General features: G+C 43.9%; 1 protein-coding gene across 2 annotated transcripts in view; it reads left to right on the forward strand.

The window, feature by feature from the left end:
• Positions 1-933: 933 nt before the first annotated feature.
• The window catches only part of LOC309814977 (transmembrane protein 132D-like), a 159,514-nt gene continuing 142,097 nt past the window's right edge, over positions 934-18,350 (forward strand). For both annotated transcript variants that reach the window (XM_082641333.1, XM_082641332.1), the window contains exon 1: positions 934-1,066. The gene's annotated coding sequence lies outside the window, so the exon portion shown is untranslated. The remainder of the gene's footprint in view (positions 1,067-18,350) is intronic.

Here is an 18,350-nt window from a genome sequence, read left to right on the forward strand (position 1 = left end):
CTCTTGGGACCCCAGGGTTGGGGAGAAGGGGGCGCAAAACATTGGATTTCCAAGGGGCGATGGAGTGAGACCCCACGGCTGTAGGAATGGAGGCGCACAGATTGGCTCCATCCCCCGTGCTGACAGGTGGACTGAGCTGGGAGCAGGGCAGGGACCCCTCGTCTGGGATGAAGATGAGCAAGAAGCCAGGACACTCCTACCCCAGAACCGCAGTTTGACTGACCCAGGGGTAGGCAGCTGGGAGACGATCCACAGAGCCTTCCCCTTGGCCACACCCCCTCATCGACCCTGGGGCACCACTTAGAGATGCGGGAGCAGCCATAGTGGCCCCCAAAAGCCGCAAGACTCCGGACAGGACCCGTCCATCCAGGGAGGAGGAGCTGTCCCTGCACAGGCGCTCCCGGGGCGACCAGCCAGCTTCGCCAGATTCCCGCGTACAAACTCCCGGTTCAGGTGCCCTCCACCTGGAAGCACCCGGAGATCGGAGGGAGCTTCCCGAGCCGAGAGCGCCACCGCGACGGCCGCCCGCCCTCGCCTTACCTCTGCCCGGGGGCGACCTCAGAGAGCGTCCTGCGTCCCCCGCCGCTTCCCCGGACTCCGGGGCGCCACCCGCAGCCGAGTCACCGGCCCGGCAGCATCTCGGATGGGCGCGCCCGGCCCCGCTCCCCTCGGAAGACCCCCCTCCCCTCAGAGTATCTGCGCGCGCCCCTCCTGGCCCACTGCTTCTGGGAGGCTAGGCTTCGCGCGCTTTGGACCGGACCGCCCCGACCACGCCCATACCACGCCCCGGGCACGCCCACCGGCTCCGCCCCCCGCCTACCCCGCCTCTCCGGTCAGCCTTGTCTCAGTTCCAACGGACCTATGACTCTCCGTCCTCACCGCCTCCGGACCCCACCCCTCTCCCCACCTCCCGTCCCGCTCCGTCTCCGGAACCGTCCCTCCCCACCTCCCTCTGCCCAGTCTGTTACTTCCGGTCCCGCCCACCCGCCAGCCACCTGGTCCGGCGGTGAGCGCCAGGGCGCATGAGGTGAAGCAAGCAGAAAGGAGCATCCTCCCAGAGTCTGAGGTAACGATGCCTACAGGGGAGGACGCGGTGCTCCAGTAGGACGGGCTCCTCCGACAGAGGGACTTCATGTGGCCACTCCCTTCCTTCCCGCTCTGGGTCGCAGCCCTAGAGAGTTCTACCCAGATACCCAGGGACTCAGACCTGGAGATGGCCCTTCCACCTTCCCGCGGCCCTTCAGGGCGAGTGATCAGCACCTCGTAACCCCCAAATTTTGGGTGACACCCTGGGAGCGGGAAAAGTGTGGGATTAAAAGCCCCATGCAGGGACTTACCTGGTGGTCCAGTGGTTAGGGCTCTGCCCTTCCAATGCAGGGGGCACAGGTTCTGTCCCTGGTCGGGAAACTAAGATCCCACAAGCTGGGCAGCGTGGCCAAAAAAAAAAAAAAAAGGTCCCATGGGGCTTAAAATGAAAAGAGTTATAATTGCATTTTTTCACATTCTGCTTTTTAACAAATTATCATTATTGGGCATAATTGTATACAACATTATGTTTAGTTACAAGTGTACAACACAAAGATTTGGTATTTGTATACATTGTGAAATGATCACTGCAATGTCTGGTTGGCATCTGTCACCATACATAGTTAGAATTATGTGTGTGAGAATTATGTGTGTGTGTGTGTGTGTGTGTGTGTGTGATAAGAACTTTTAGGATTTACTCTCTAACAGTTGCATTTTTTTAAATAAGTTTAATTAATTAATTAATTAATTAATTGGCTGCGTTGGGTCTTTGTTGCTGCACGTGGGCTTTCTCTAGTTGCGGCGAATGGGGGCTACTCTTCCTCGCACTGAGCAGGCTTCTCATTGCAGTGGCTTCTCTTGTTGCGGAGCACGGGTTCTCGGCATGTGGGCTTCAGTAGTTGTGACATGTGGGCTCAGTAGTTGTGGCTCACAGGCTTAGTTGCTCCGCGGCATGTGGGATCTTCCCGGACCAGGGCTCAAACCCGTGTCCCCTGCATTGGCAGGCGGATTCTCAACCACTGCGCCACCAGGCAACATTCTTAACTGGGAGCAAAAGCAATAGAATACAAAGGTTAAAGTAAGCAACTAAGGCCGCGAGCCACAGCTACTGAGCCCACGTGCCACAACTACTGAAGCCCGTGCGCCTAGAGCCCATGGTCCACAACAAGAGAAGCCACCGCAATGAGAAGCCCGCACACCGCAACAAAGACCCAATGCAGCCAAAACTAAATAAATAAATAAATATATTTATTTTAAAAAAAGATTAAAGTAAAAGAAACAAATCCAATATGGTGTCAGATTTGTTCTTCCCTATTACATTGTTAGAGGTAGAAGGAGCAGATGGGAAGGCAGAAACCTGCCAAGAGAGGCTTAGACCCAAGTTGCTGCCACCTCCCCAAACCAGCAACACCTGGCCGTCCCCCACCCAGGGTCCCTGCTTCTCACCCACAGGGCTCGGGTGGCCCCGCTCCCACTGAGTTGGCTCAGTGGAATATCAGAAAGGTAGAAAGGAAGGCTGATTTTTGCATGTGTCATCCTTCCTGGTTACTAGAGAACCCCCAGGCATCCTGATTTCAATTGCTTTAAAAACAAAACAAAAAACAAACAAAAAACCCAAGAAGAAACAATAAAGAGATCCAGAACAACTGCAGATCCATTTCTTTTCCCCCAGACAGGTCCTCCTAGAGAACCAGGGGCCAAGCCTGGGAGGAGGGATGGATTTGAAGAGCTCTCCCCAGCATCAGTGGCCTCTCTCAGCTCCGCGGGGCTGGGATTCTAGACCCAGGCTGGGCGAGGAAGACAGGGCTGCTACTGTGCCCTTATCACTTTAAACCTTGGCAGTTCAGACAGAATCCAGCCACTGGGGATTTCAGAGTAATCTGGGAAGCAGGCTTCTGGGCTAGTCCTCAGTTTGTCTCAAATAAAACTCTTTTCTATGCTTATTATAGATTGTTTATTGATTATTTTCATTGACATTGCAGTGTCCAGGGAGTCCAGAGCTCCGTAGGCTGTATTTTGACAGCAAGAAGGAATGTTAATCTAGTCCTGAGACCACACTGTCATTTCATATTTTTGTCCATCCACATGAATATAAAGATTTGCATGCGTGTGCACGGGTGCATATGTGTGCATTCTGAGTTGTCATGCAAAATCTTTTTAACAATGTGAGTTACAGTAGAAAAGGTGATGCCAAGACTTTAGTGTCCGTACATAGCAGTAGAATCCCTGCATCCTTAGGTATACATGCATTTAACTTTCTGCGTTGCCAGATTGCTCCCCCAAATGCTTGTACCAGTTGGCAAGTTGTATTTGAAGTTAGAAGGTTTCTTTACTCTCTGAAATGAGAGAGTTTTCCGGAAGCAAGGGCATGTGTGTCTTATTTTGGGGTGATGCACATCTGGCTGGGTTTTATAGTTCTGCAGTTGTTGTTTTATTTTCCAGAGTAACACTCATGTTTATGGCTCACCGTTTAATTTCCCTACTGTCAAGAGGCAGAATGAATTTATTCCTCTTTTTAAAAGAATGATATAAGTAGGGAATAATGAATGCAAAATGCTGTAGTTAAACATCAGCAGATAAGCTGATGGATCGGCTCTCACTTAGATGATGCTATAAACAGAAAGAAAGTAATATTTACTCGTTTGCAAAATAACAAGAACGGGTGATGGATTTGGTGTTCTTTGACTCTGAGTGACTCATTACAGCAAATTGTTATTTTCCAGTTAATAGAGGGAATAAAAAGTACAAAGCAGAGAAAAGGCATTGCTTTCAAGAGCACGCCGGGTCTCTTGCACTGTTGAATCACGTGAACTATTGCAAAGTTAACTGTTATGGGCGGACCTGTGTTCTCGCCAAATTCACCTGCTGAAGTCTTAACTCCCAGGACCCTCAGGATATGTCTATTTTTGGAGATAGGGTCTTCAAAGAGGGAATTAAGGTAAAATGAGGCCATGTGAGTGGGCCCTGAGCCAATCTGACTGATGCTTTTAAAAGAGGAAGACATACGACACAGATACACACAGAGCGAAGACCATGTGAGGACACAGGGGAAAGCCAAGAGGGGAAAGTCCTGCCCACAGGAATCTTTCCTTTTCCAGTTTCTGGTGGCTCCTGGCATTGTGTGCTGTGTCAGCATACTTCAGTCTCTGCCTCTATCTCTATGTGGTCCTGCCCTCTTCTCTGTTTTTTTTTTCTCGTCTTCTTATAAGGACACTTGCTGTTGGATTGAAGGCCCACCTGGCTAATCCAGGGTGAGTGCATCTCAAGATCTGTCACTTAGTTACATCTGTAAAGACTCTATTTCCAAATACGGTCACATTCATAGGTTCCAAGTGGTCATATCTTTTAAAAAGACCATCCAACCCACTACAGGACCCACCTGGATAATCCAGAGCAGTCTTCTCATCGGCAAAGATTTGATTGCATCTGCAAAGACCCTATTTCCAGAGAAGGTCACATTCACAGGTTCTTGGGATTAGGAAATGCATGTGCCATTGGGAGCCATGCCCATCACATCCCCCAATAGATGTGCTGGGTGGATTAAACTATTTTATCCATGTAAAGTGCTTGCACCAGTGCCTGGCACAGAGTGAGGGACTTATATGTATTGACTAAATTAACATTTTTATTATCCACACTGTATCAAAAGTGGGGGAAGGCTAGACAGGAGAGCAATGCATTTCAAGATAAATGAGAAAGCACATTTCTTAGTCACAAAGAAGCATATCCCTATATGATTAATATGCAAATGCCGAATAAAATGTTGAAAGAATCGATTTATAAACCCATTAGAAATAAACCTTCGCACCACTGTGATAAATACTCAGAAAAGATAGTTGATGAAAAATGTAATGAACCAATAAAAAGGCTGGGATTTCAACAGGGCTGTTTTCTAAATGCAAATAAGTTGAGTGCTGTTTTCGAGACCCACACTTGTGTGTTGTATATGCAGGGGTCTCACCCTCTGAGGGTGTCTGCTGGCCCTTCTGGCCTTGAGACCCCCTGCACACCACCCAGCATCCTGCTGTGACAGAAGCAAACCCCAGTGGGATCTGGAAAGAATCTCTCAGATCCACGGAAATGGGGGCTTTTTAGAGGCAGGTGTAGCCTGGGGTTTGAAGGTAGAGAGCTGGGTTCCTTGGTGACACCCCTGTCTCTGAACAGCTGTGTGATATTAAATGACAAACTCTCTGAATATCTTCTATGAAGTGGCAATTTCCTTGCAGGCTCACTGTGGGGATTAAATGAATTAAAATAAAAAGAGCGGCCCAGCCTTCAAAACATTGTTCTTAAAGCTTTCTTCTTTCAGCGGAAATGGACCCTAAAGAATTGACTCCAAATGCAGTGTTTTTTGTTTGTTTGTTTGTCTGTTTAATTTCTTTTTCAACCATGAAGAAAGAAATTACCAAAAAGCTGATTTTGTAATGAAAGCACACAATTAGGTAAATGAAAATAGAGCCTCAAAGATAACTGCATGCTGTATTTTGTTTTTCTTCCCAGAAACCCCTTTGGGTTCTCATTTTACCTGCTTCAAGGCAACAAATAAAATAATTGCTTTGTCAGAGCCCAGACCACAGTAGAGTCAGCCCTTTTTAAAAATTTCATTGAAAAGGTAAAAGCAGTTTGGGTTAAGAGCAGAGACAGTGTCTGATGAGGGGCTTCACCCCCGTGAGCTGAGACCCTTGGAGGGTGTTTCTCTGTGGCAGCTTTTGATCATCATGTGTAAGATCATAGTGTGTCCTGTAACAGTGAAGTTTCTGACCAATAGAAATGCATAGCTTCATATGACATCTATAATTTTGACTTTGACAAATGCTAAGTAGGCTGAATGAAGAAGATCTGGGGGCCAGAGTTGGCCTCTGGTCTTCATTTGTCATTTCTTAGACACTGGCCAATTCCTATGTGTCCTTGACAGGGAGGAACAGATTTTCCTCTGCCCTTCTGGGTTCTTCTGGCTGGTCTAAGAATTAAACCGACATAAGACAGATTAACAGGAGAACATCAAAGTTTAAAAACATGTATGTATACATGGGAGAGACCCAGGAAAACTGAGCGACTCGCCAAAATGGCTGAAACCCTCACCTTAAATACCATCTGCAGCTAAAGGCAAAAGAGGATATTAAGGTAGGGGTTTGGGACCTCACAGGGGAGGAAGGCAATTCACGTGGAGATGGGAAAGCAAATGTTTGGTAAACAAATGTTTGCTGGGCCAGGCAGCAGTGACAAGGGGGCACAGAGTGGACTCTGAACTCTAGCCCCTGCTGAGTTTGTCACCCATGCTAAGCAGCCCGTGCCCCAGGCAAAGAAACTGTTTTTACTTATACCAGCTAGTGGTGTTTTATCAACAGGATGCCCAGAAGGCCTGCGGCAAAACCAGACTGAAGCAGCTAGATCTGAGATAGAGAGAGAGAGAGAGAGAGAGAGAGAGAGAGAGAGAGAGAGAGGAAGGGAGGGAGGGAGGGAGAGAGATAGACAGACAGAGAGAGAGAGACAGAGAGGGGGAGAGAGAGAGGGAGAGGGAGGGAGGGGGAGAGAGAGAGAGAGAGGGAGAGAGAGCGCACGAGAGAGAGCAAAGTAAGCTAGAGATCACCGCTTTCCTTGCCTTGATTTACCTCTGCGTTTGTTTCAAAAGTACATGGTGTTTGGCAAAGACGCTTTGCAGCTGTCCTTAGAGAGACGCAGTGGCTCGGGCTTGACCTCAGGAACGCACCTGCGCAGATGCAACCTGGAGGTGTCCTAAAGTCACCTTTGCTTCGTCACCATGCTGAGGTCTCTGCCCAAAGCGGGGTTTACACTCTGCACAATTTGTGCCATGTGGAAAGGAGCGTGCAAGGCTGTGCATGCCCCAACTGCCTGCTGGAAATCTCCACCCCTTTCCTAGAGCCCTGATGACCTGACTGCCTTGCACTCCTTAAATTCCCTTACTCCCCTTCTGATAGGGACCAGGGCTCTTGGCCTCCTTAATCAATAGAAATGGACTAGAGGCCAGGTAAGAAATTCAGGCAAGGCTTTGTTGGGGCCCCTGCTGCAGCAGTGGGGAGTGAGAACAAACAACAGCTTCCCGTGCTCACCTCAGGGGGGTGAGTTTATTCCTTATATGGATTGAGGGTAAGGGTGTGTCCAGGGGTTGGGCTGGAGGCGTGGCTTAGGTGGTCTGCCCACCCCTTTGGTTGAGTTGAGTGCAGGGGGCATGTGCAGGGCCCTGCTTTGGCTCCTGCCCCCCAGCTTTTGCTCCCTGGCTCTTCAGAAGTGGCAGCTGAGTTTTTTGGTCTTTCGTATCTTTTCGTCCATAATTTGCCCCAACTGCAGATGCACACAGTTATTTTTAGTCCCATATACTTTCTTTGTATGTTGTGGCTCAAGGAGAGATTTGTCCAGGTGCAAGCCCTGCAGCAAAGGGTCCCACGTCCCAGGCCCCAGCCTGCCTCCTTCCCTCCCGGGAGCTGGTGCCTTTAGAGCATCAATTCCCCTTCTTCATCCTCTGGCCATTGAGTAAAAACCCACCTTGCCTGTGGCAAACTCAGTTTCCTTCTTGGCAGCATAAATCTGAGCAGGAAAGAATCCCTGACTGACCAGGGGGGATTCAGTTCAGCTGGGGCCCCAAGAGGTAACCAGTTTCCCTCACCACACCAAGCCCATATTCTTTGCAGGTATCTCTGGGGATAGCTCTCTTCCAGGAATAGGTTCTTTATCTAAATTCTTTAGCCAGCTAAGGGGGAGGTAAAAAGAAAGGCTTCCTGAGTCTTCTCTTTCTTAAAAATAATCAGCCTAAAATAATCCTTATTCCAAGTGTTGCAGGAAAAAAAAAAAACAGTGCAAAAGGATGGTCACACCCCATGTCTCAGGCGAGTCCCTGGGAAGGCCACCAAGTGTGGGTTCTTGGCTTTGTGCAGGAAAGAATTCAAGAGCCAACTATACTAAAGTGAAGGCAGGTATATTCAGGGAGACACATACTCCATAGACAGAGTGTGAGCCATCTCGGAAAGCAAGAGGCCCCAAAATATGGGGTGGTTAATTTTTATAGGCTGGGTAGTCAGTGGGAGGATTATTCCAGCTATTTTGGGGGAAGGGGCGGGGCTTTCCAGGAATTGGGCCACCACCCACTTTTTGCCCTTTTATGTTGGCCTCAGAACTGTCATGGCGCCTGTGAGTGTATAATGAGGTTCAAGGTCTAGTGGAAGCCAATCATCTGCCATCTTGAACCTAGTTTGTTCTAACCAGTTTATGTCGTGTCCTCAATGGCTATGTTATTCTTTTAAAGGTTGTGCCCTGCCCACTTCCTGTCTCACAAAGAGACAAAATTTGGTGGCAAATTTTGCTGCCTCTATAGGGCTGAGCTAGTACTTACACCCAGATTTCATCATTATCCAGACATCATTCTCATTCCTTTGTGATGCACTAATGAATCTGTTTCCTCAAAATGAGGTTTTCCAGTTCTGCTAATGTGAGCTGAGCATCAGGGCTGGTTCACAAGCACTGGTCCCTGAACCCTTCTCTGGACCCTGCTTCCCTTTCCTGGAGCCTAGAGAAGTAACTGCTCTAATGATGAACACCGGGGTCATTTCCGATCCTGAGCCACCTCATTTTGGCTTTCTTTCACTGGCTTGAACAGGTTTGGCAAGACAAAAGAGAAACACACTTTTCTTTAATATGGTTTACCATGTCCTCCTGCATGATTCTAGCTGATACTTGATGAGCCAGACAAAACAATATCATAATCAACACATTCTAGATAAGACCACGTTTCCATCAAAAGAATGTTGGGAGCATTCGCATAGCTATAATTAGCAAAGAAGAAGTTAGAGAAATCAAATGCACGCAATCCTTTTAAGTATGGTTGACTTAAGACCTAATTACTTTGGAGTAATTGGCCTATACTACCAAACATAAAATAGATAGCTAGTGGGAAGCAGCCGCATAGCACAGGGAGATCAGCTCGGTGCTTTGTGACCACCTAGAGGGGTGGGATAGGGATGGTGGGAGGGAGGGAGACGCAAGAGGGAGGGGATATGGGGATGTATGTATATGCATAGCTGATTCACTTTGTTACACAGCAGAAACTAACACACCATTGTAAAGCAATTATACTCCAATAAAGATGTAAAAAAACAAAAAAATAAGGTAATAATAGAAAAAAAAAAAGAAAGCTTTGGAGGCTGTTGCAGTGAATACAATGGGCCAAGTAGGGGACGGGATGGAATCATTGAGTTTTAATTAATTGGATACCAGGGAATGCACACTTCCTGACAGAGAGCTCTTCACTTATGCAGATTTATACAGTTTGGGATTTCAGGAGCCTATAAAAGTTTCTTCCATTGAATTCCTGCCCAACTGAGAGGTATTGAAAACCAGCAGATGGGTTGAAAGTTACAAAAATAACTTCTGGTTTCTTACTGGTGACACTCAGCATGTAAGTGTGCTCCCAAAGTTCTCGCTCTCTCTCCCTTTGTGTCTCTCAATTTTTTTTTTATTGTGGTAAAGTAAAAATGTGATAAACTTTTAACCATTTTAAGTGTACATTTCAGTGATATTAAATACATTTATAATTTTGTGCAACCATTATCATGCTCCATCTTGATAACTCTTTTCATTTTGTAAAACTGAAACTCTATACATATTAAATAATGTCACCTTCTCCACCCCATCACTCCAACCTTTGGCAATCACCATTCTAAGTATCTCATATAAGTGGAATCATATAGTATTTGTCTTTTTGTGACTGGCTTATTTCATTCTGCATTATGGCCTCGAGGTTCATACATGTTGTAGCAGATGCCAGAATTCCCTTCCTTTTTTTTTAAATTTAACATCTTTAATGGAATATAATTGCTCTACAATGTTGTGTTAGTTGCTGCTTTATAACAAAGTGAATCAGTTATACATATGTTCCCATATCTCTTCCTTCTTGGGTCTCCCTCCCTCCCACCCTCCCTATCCCACCCCTCTAGGTGGTCACAAAGCACGGAGCTGATCTCCCTGTGCTATGCATCTGCTTCCCACTAGCTATCTATTTTACATTTGGTGTGTATATATGTCCATGCCACTCTCTCACTTCATCCCAGCTTACCCTTCCCCCTCCCCGTGTCCTCAAGTCCATTCTATATGTCTGAGTCTTTATTCCTGTCCTGCCCCTAGGTTCTTCAGAAGCTTTTTTTTTTTTTTTTTTTGGATTCCATATATATGTGTTAGCATACAGTATTTGTTTTTCTCTTTTGGACTTACTTCACTCTGTATGACAGACTCTAGGTCTATCCACCTCACTACAAATAACTCAGTTTCATTCCTTTTTATGGCTGAGTAATATTCCATTGTATATATGTGCCACATCTTCTTTATCCATCCACCTGTCGATAGACACTTAGGTTGCTTCCATGTCCTGACTATTCTAAATAGAGCTGCAATGAACATTGTGGTCCATGACTCTTTTTGAATTATGGTTTTCTCAGGGTATATGACCAGTGGTGGGATTACTGGGTTGTATGATAGTTCTATTTTTAGTTTTTTAAGGAACTTCCATACTGTTGTCCATAGTGGCTGTATCAATTTACATTCCCACCAACAGTGCAAGAGGGTTCCCTTTTCTCCACACCCTCTCCAGCATTTATTGTTTATAGATTCTTTGATGATGGCCATTCTGACTGGTGTGAGGTGATAACTCATTGTAGTTTTGATTTGCATTTCTTTAATGATTAGTGATGTTGAGCATCCTTTCCTGTGTTTGTTGGCAATCTGTATGTCTTCTTGGGAGAAATGTCTATTTAGGTCTTCTGCCCATTTTCGGATTGGGTTGTTTGTTTTTTGAATATTGAGCTGCATGAGCAGCTTGTATATTTTGGAGACTAATCCTTTGTGAGTTGCTTCGTTTACAAATATTTTCTCCCATTCTGAGGGTTGTCTTTTCATCATGTTTATGGTTTCCTTTGCTGTGCAAAAGCTGTTAAGTTTCATTAGGTTCCATTTGTTTATTTTTGTTTTTATTTCCATTTCTCTGGGAGGTGGGTCAAAAAGGATCTTGCTGTGATTTATGTCATGGAGTGTTCTGCCTATGTTTTCCTCTAAGAGTTGTATAGTGTCTGGCCTTACATTTAGGTCTTTAATCCATTTTGAGTTTATTTTTGTGTATGGTGTTAGGGAGTGTTCTAATTTCATTCTTTTACATTTAGCTGTCCAGTTTTCCCAGCACCACTTATTGAAGGGGCTGTCTTTTCTCCATTGTATATTCTTGCCTCCTTTATCAAAAATAAGTTGACCATATGTGTATGGGTTTATCTCTGGGTTTTCTATCCTGTTCCATTGATTTATATTTCTGTTTTTGTGCCAGTACCACACTGTCTTGATTACTGTAGCTTTGTAGTATAGTCTGAAGTCAGGGAGACTGATTCCTCCAGCTCCGTTTTTCTTTCTCAAGATTGCTTTGGCTATTTGGGGTCTTTTGTGTTTCCATACAAATTGTGAAGTTTTTTGTTCTAGTTCTGTGAAAAATGCCATTGGTAGTTTGATAGGGATTGCATTGAATCTGTAGATTGCTTTGGGTAGTAGAGTCATTTTCACAATGTTGATTCTTCCAATCCAAGAACGTGGTTTATCTCTGCATCTCTTTGTATCATCTTTAATTTATTTCATCAGTGTCTTACAGGTTTCTGCATACAGGTCTTTTTTTCTCCTTAGGTAGGTTTATTCCTAGGTATTTTATTCTTTTTGTTGCAATGGTAAATGGGAGTGATTCCTTAATTTCTCTTTCAGATTTTTCATCATTAGTGTATAGGAATGCAAGAGATTTCTGCGCATTATTTTTGTATCCTGCTACTTTACCAAATTCATTGATTAGCCCTAGTAGTTTTCTGGTAGCATCTTTAGAATTCTCTATGTATAGTATCATGTCATATGCAAACAGTGACAGCTTTACTTCTTCTTTTCCAATTAATATTCCTTGTATTTCTTTTTCTTCTCTGATTGCTGTGGCTAAAACTTCCAAAACTATGTCAAATAATAGTAGTGAGAGTGGGTAACCTTGTCTTGTTCCTGATCTTAGTGAAATGTTTTCAGTTTTTCACCATTGAGGATGACGTTGGCTGTGGGTTTGTCATATATGGCCTTTATTATGTTGAGGTAGGTTCCCTCTATGCCTACTTCCTGGAGAGGTTTTATCATAAATGGGTGTTGAATTTTGTTGAAAGCTTTTTCTGTGTCCATTGAGATGAGCATATGGTTTTTCTTCTTCAAGTTGTTAATATGGTTTATCACATTGATTGATTTGCGTATATTGAAGAATCCTTGCATTCCTGGAATAAACCCCACTTGATCATGGTGTATGATCCTTTTAATGTGCTGCTGGATTCTGTTTGCTAGCATTTTGTTGAGGATTTTTGCACCTATGTTCATCAATGATATTGGCCTGTAGTTTTCCATTTTTGTGACATCTTTGTCTGGTTTTGGTATCAGGGTGATGGTGGCCTTGTAGAATGAGTTTGGCTTGTTCCTCCCTCTGCTATATTTTGGAAGATTTTGAGAAGGATAGGTGTTAAGTCTTCTATAAATATTTGGTAGAATTCGCCTGTGAAGCCATCTGGTCCTGGGCTTTTGTTTGTTGGAAGATTTTTAATCACAGTTTCAATTTCAGTGTTTGTGATTGGTCTGTTTATATTTTCTATTTCTTCCTGGTTCAGTCTTGGAAGGTTGTGCTTTCCTAAGAATTTGTCCATTTCTTCCAAGTTGTCCATTTTATTGGCATATAGTTGCTTGTAGTAATCTCTCATGATCCTTTGTATTTCTGCAGTGTCAGTTGTTACTTCTCCTTTTTCATTTCTAATTCTGTTGATTTGATTCTTCCCCCTTTTTTTCTTGATGAGTCTGGCTAATGGTTTATCAATTTTGTTTATCTTCTCAAAGAACCAGCTTTTAATTTTATTGATCTTTGCTATTGTTTCCTTCTTTTTTATTTATTTCTGATCTGATCTTTATGGTTTCTTTCCTTCTGCTAACTTTGGGCTTTTTTTGTTCTTCTTTCTCTAATTGCTTTAGGTGTAAGGTTAGGTTGTTTATTTGAGGTGTTTCTTGTTTCTTGAGGTAGGATTGTATTGCTCTAAACTTCCGTCTTAGAACTGCTTTTGCTGCATCCCATAGATTTTGGGTTGTTGTGTTTTCATTGCCATTTGTTTCTAGGTATTTTTTAATTTTCTCTTTGATTTCTTCAGTGAGCTCTTTGTTATGTAGTAATATATTGTTTAGCCTTCATATGTTTGTATTTTTTACAGATTTTTTCCTGTAATTGATATCTAGTCTCATAGTGTTGTGGTTGATAAAGAGTCTTGATATGATTTCAATATTCTTAAATTTACCAAGGCTTGATTTGTGACCCAAGATATCCTTTATCCTGGAGAATGTTCCATGAGCCCTTGAGAAGAAAGTGTATTCTGTTGTTTTTGGATGGAATGTCCTGTAAATATCAATTAAGTCCATCTTGTTTAATGTATCATTTAAACCTGTGTTTCCTTATTTATTTCCATTTTGGATGATCTGTCCATTGGTGAAAGTGGGGTGTTAAAGTCCCCTACTATGATTGTGTTACTGTCAATTTCCCCTTTTACAGCTGTTAGCATTTCCCTTATGTATTGAGGTGCTCCTATGTTGGGTGCATAAATATTTCCAATTGTTATATCTTCTTGGATTGATCCTTTGATCATTGTGCATTGTCCTTCTTTCTCTCTTTTAATAGTCCTTATTTTGAAGTCTATTTTGTCTGATATGAGAATTGCGACTCCAGCTTTCTTTTGATTTCCATTTGCATGGAATATCTTTTTCCATCCCCTCACTTTCAATCTGTATGTGTCCCTAGGTCTGAAGTGGGTCTCTTGTAGATAGCATATATATGGGTCTTGTTTTTATTTCCATTCAGCCAGTCTATGTCTTTTGGTTGGAGCATTTAATCCATTTACATTTAAAGTAATTATCTATATGTATGTTCCTATTACCATTTTCTTAATTGTTTTGGGTTTGTTTTTGTAGGTCTCTTCCTTCTCTTGTGTTTCCTGCCTAGAGAATTCCTTTAGCATTTGTGGTAAAGCTGGTTTGGTGGTGCTGAATTCTCTTAGCTTTTGCTTGTCTGTAAAGCTTTTAATTTCTCTGTCGAATCAGATGAGATCCTTGCTGGGTAGAGTAATCTTGGTTGTAGGCTTTTCCCTTTCATCACTTTAAATATGTCCTGCCACTCCCTTCTGGCTTACAGAATTTCTGCTGAAAGATCAGCTGTTAACCTTATGGGGATTCCCTTGTATGTTATTTGTTGCTTTTCCCTTGCTGCTTTTAATATTTTTTCTTTGTATTTAATTTTTGATAGTTTGATTAATATGTGTCTCGGCGTGTTTCTCCTTGGATTTATCCTGTATGGGACTCTCTGCACTTCCTGGACTTGATTATTTCTTTTCCCATATTAGGAAAGTTTTCAACTATAGTCTCTTCAAATATTTTCTCAGTCCCTTTCTTTTTCACTTCTTCTGCTGGGACCCCTATAATTCAAATACTGGTGCATTTAATGGTGTCCCAGATGTCTCTGAGATTGTCCTCAATTCTTTTCATTCTTTTTTCTTTATTCTGCTCTGCAGTAGTTATTTCCACTATTTTATCTTCCAGGTCTCTTATCCGTTCTTCTGCCTCAGTTATTCTGCTATTGATTCCTTGTAGAGAATTTTTAATTTCAGTTATTGTGTTGTTCATCATTGTTTGTTTGCTTTTTAGTTCTTCTAGGTCCTTGTTAAATGTTTCTTGTATTTTCTCCATTCTATTTCCAAGATTTTGGATCATCTTTACTATCATTACTCTGAATTCTTTTTCAGGATGACTGCCTATTTCCTCTTCATTTGTTTAGTCTGGTGGGTTTTTACCTAGCTCCTTCATCTGCTGTGTTGTTCTCTGTCTTGTCATTTTGCTTAACTTACTGTGTTTGGGGTCTCCTTTTTGCAGGCTGTAGATTCGTAGTTCCCGTTGTTTTTGGTTTCTGCCCCCAGTGGGTAAAGTTGGTTCAGTGCATTGTGTAGGCTTCCTGGTGGAGGGGACCGATGCCTGTGTTCTGGTGGATGAGGCTGGATCTTGTCTTTCTGGTGGGCAGGACTGTATCTGGTGGTGTGTTTTGGGGTGTCTGTGACCTTATGATTTTAGGCAGCCTTTCTGCTAATGGGTGGGGTTGTGTTCCTGTCTTGCTAGTTGTTTGGCGTAAGGTGTCCAGCCCTGTAGCTTGCCGGTCGCTGAGTGGAGCTGGGTCTTAGAGTTGAGATGGAGATCTCTGGGAGAGCTTTCACCATTTGATATTACGTGTGCCTTCGAGGTCTCTGGTGGACCAATGTCCTGAACGGGGTCTCCCACCTCAGAGGCTCAGGCGGAGCATCAAGACCCTGTCAGCCACACGGTTGGGCAACAGCGGTCTGGTACTTCAGTACACAGCATTCCTCTCCCTGCTAGTGTTGCAGGGTCTCCTGCAGAGACGGGGGGGCGGTGGCTCACCGTGGTGACAAGGACACTGGCAGCAGAAGTTCTGGGAAGTACCCCTTGGCGTGAACTCTCCCAGAGCCCACCATTGGCCCCACCAAAGAGACCACCCTCCTTTTTTTTTTTTTTTTTTTTTTTTGCTGTACGCGGGCCTCTCACTGCTGTGGCCTCTCCCGTTGCGGAGCACAGGCTCCGGACACACAGGCTCCGCGGCCATGGCTCGCGGGCCCAGCCGCTCCGCGGCATGTGGGATCTTCCGGGATCGGGGCACGAACCCGTGTCCCCTGCATCGGCAGGCGGACTCTCAACCACTGCGCCACCAGGGAAGCCCCACCCTCCTTTTTAAGGCTAATAATATTCCATTGTATGGACAGACCACATTTTGCTAATCCATTCCTTGGTCTCCGAGGACGCTTGGGTTGCATCCATGTTTTATCTCTTGTGAATAATGCTGCTATTGTTCCTGGTGAATTTAAGTTTCTTGCTTTGTCGAGAAAGAATTGGGAGACTAAGTGATAGGTAAGAAGTGGATTTACTTAGAGAGAAACACACTCCACAGGCAGAGTGTGGGCCATCTCAGAAAGTGAGAGAGCCCAGAAATATGGTGTGGTTAGTTTTTATTGGCTGGTAATTTCATTGGCTGAGTGGGAGGATTATTCCAATTATTTTGGGGAAGGGGTGGAGATTTCCAGGAATTGGGCCACCGCCCACTTTTTGGCCTTTCATGGTCGGCCTCAGAACTGTCATGGCGCTGGTGGGTGTGTCATATAGTTGCTGATGCATTACAGTGAGCATATAATGAGGCTCAAGGTCCACCGGAAGTAGGATCATCTGCCATCTTGGACCTAGTTGGTTCTCACCAGTTTTTGGCTTGTCCTATGGCTATATCATTCTTTTAAAGGTTGTGCCCTGCCCCGTTCCCTCCTGTTTCACTATGGATATGAGTCCACATGTATTTCTTTGAGACCTTGCTTTCAATTCCTTTGGGTATCGAACCAGAAGTGGAATTTTGCTGGGTCCGATGGTCATTCTAATTTTTTGTGGAATCACTATAATGTTTTCTATAGCGGCTGTACCATTTTACGTTCTCACCAATAGTGAACAACAGTTCTAGAAGGGAACAGAATTTACCACTCCAAAATATTTCTTTGGCATGCAAATTATTTTGAGCTGAAAACAATCAAGGCCCATAAGACTCACACAAAGAAACTTTGATCTTCCCTCTAACTGCCTAAAAAATTTAGACAGAGGTTCTAGTCCCAGAATAGAGCTATCACTGGAGATGTCTGCAAAGAATATGGACTAGGTGTGGTGGTGGGGAAACAGGACCTCGAGATCAGAGTCCACTCTGTGTCCCATTGTCTCTGTCTGGCCCAGCAAACATTTAGTTACTAAACATTTGCTTTTGAATCTCCATGTGAATTGCCTTCCTCCCCTTTAAAGTCCTAAACCTCTACCTGCAACTTCTTTTGTCTTTAGCTGAAGATGGTATTTAAGGTGAGGGTTTTAGCCATTTTGGCAAGTTGCTCAGTTTTTCTGGATCTCCCTCATATATATAGGTTATTAAAGTTTGATTTTCTCCTGTTCATCTGTCTCATGTCAATTTAATTCTTAGACCAGCCAGAGAACCTGTAGTGTAGAGGAAATGTTATCCTCCCGGACAGTTCCTGCCTCAGCCAGGGCTGCCTTGTTCCCAAGTCCTGAGCGTGGCTCACCCCCTCCCCTCTGGACTCACAGAAGGATGGTCCTTGCTGGAGCCCGTGGTCAGATGGGGCCATGTGACTTGTTCTGACCTCACTTCCAGACCATAGCACTTCATTGCCAGGGAGAGAATGACCAGAGCTCTCCTTTCCCTTTGGGTGAGAGATCAGATGTTCTAGAGGCAGAACAGAGTGTGCAGTGTACACCGCTTCTGTAAAAACAAGGCAAAAAGAATCACTCATGTTCAGGCTTGTAGGTGCCCAGACTATCTGTGGAGGACCAATGAGAAAATGAATAAAAATTCTGTTTGGCTGATGGTTTGGAGTGTAGCAATGAAAGGGAGCGTTTTCAGTTATCTTCTTTTAGGCTTTTGGATTTTGAATCCTGAGAGTGTATTATTTTTATTCAAAAAGTGATACTACAGTATACAATTAAAAATACAAATCCCCAGCTCTGCTCTAAGACAAACCCCCAGACCCATGAATAGTCACCCCCAAATTTTTAGCCCAGGATCCTTAAGGAGAGTTAACAAGATCTGAAAGCCCTTTCCCTGTGCATGTTGCCAGCTTGTGCTACATCATTGCTTAAGTCACCCAGCCTAGGATGTTTTTCTGACTTAGGGAGATTCATTCAGAAATGGATTCCGTAAGTCTTTCTACATAATAAGTATTTTTTAATCAAGAGCAATAACAGGAGGAAACAAAAAGAAAGAGAGCTTCCAAAAATTGTATTTAGTGAGTTCATTTTCAATAATTTTGAACCATCACTTTCTGGGGAGGTTTGGGATATTGTCAGAAAGATAGAGGCAAAGAAAAAAATAATTACAGCAGTTGTCTTAGCTGTGTCAGGACTTGGTCCTGATGCTGCTGATAAAATCAGCTAGGCTGGAAGTGAGTGTGAGTTGTTATCATGAGAAATAGCTGTGGATCTGGCAGCCAAGAAAGCAGAAGAAAGCAGAGTGTTTGTTCATTATCAAGATTTATTGTTTTCAGCTCTGGGAAGTGTTGGCAAAGCAAAAATAAAGTCACAAGGTAAAGTTTACTTAAAGAAAAAAAAAGAGCGTGAGAGAGAAAGGAAAAAGATTATTTTCCTGTGGTTGGAAAGTAGGGCAAGGGGATGGATTACTTGTTAGGAGATAATTA

The sequence above is a fragment of the Mesoplodon mirus genome, assembly GCF_964341445.2.
Source record: "Mesoplodon mirus genome assembly, chromosome: 13".
In the NCBI taxonomy this organism is placed as follows: Eukaryota; Metazoa; Chordata; class Mammalia; order Artiodactyla; family Ziphiidae; genus Mesoplodon; species Mesoplodon mirus.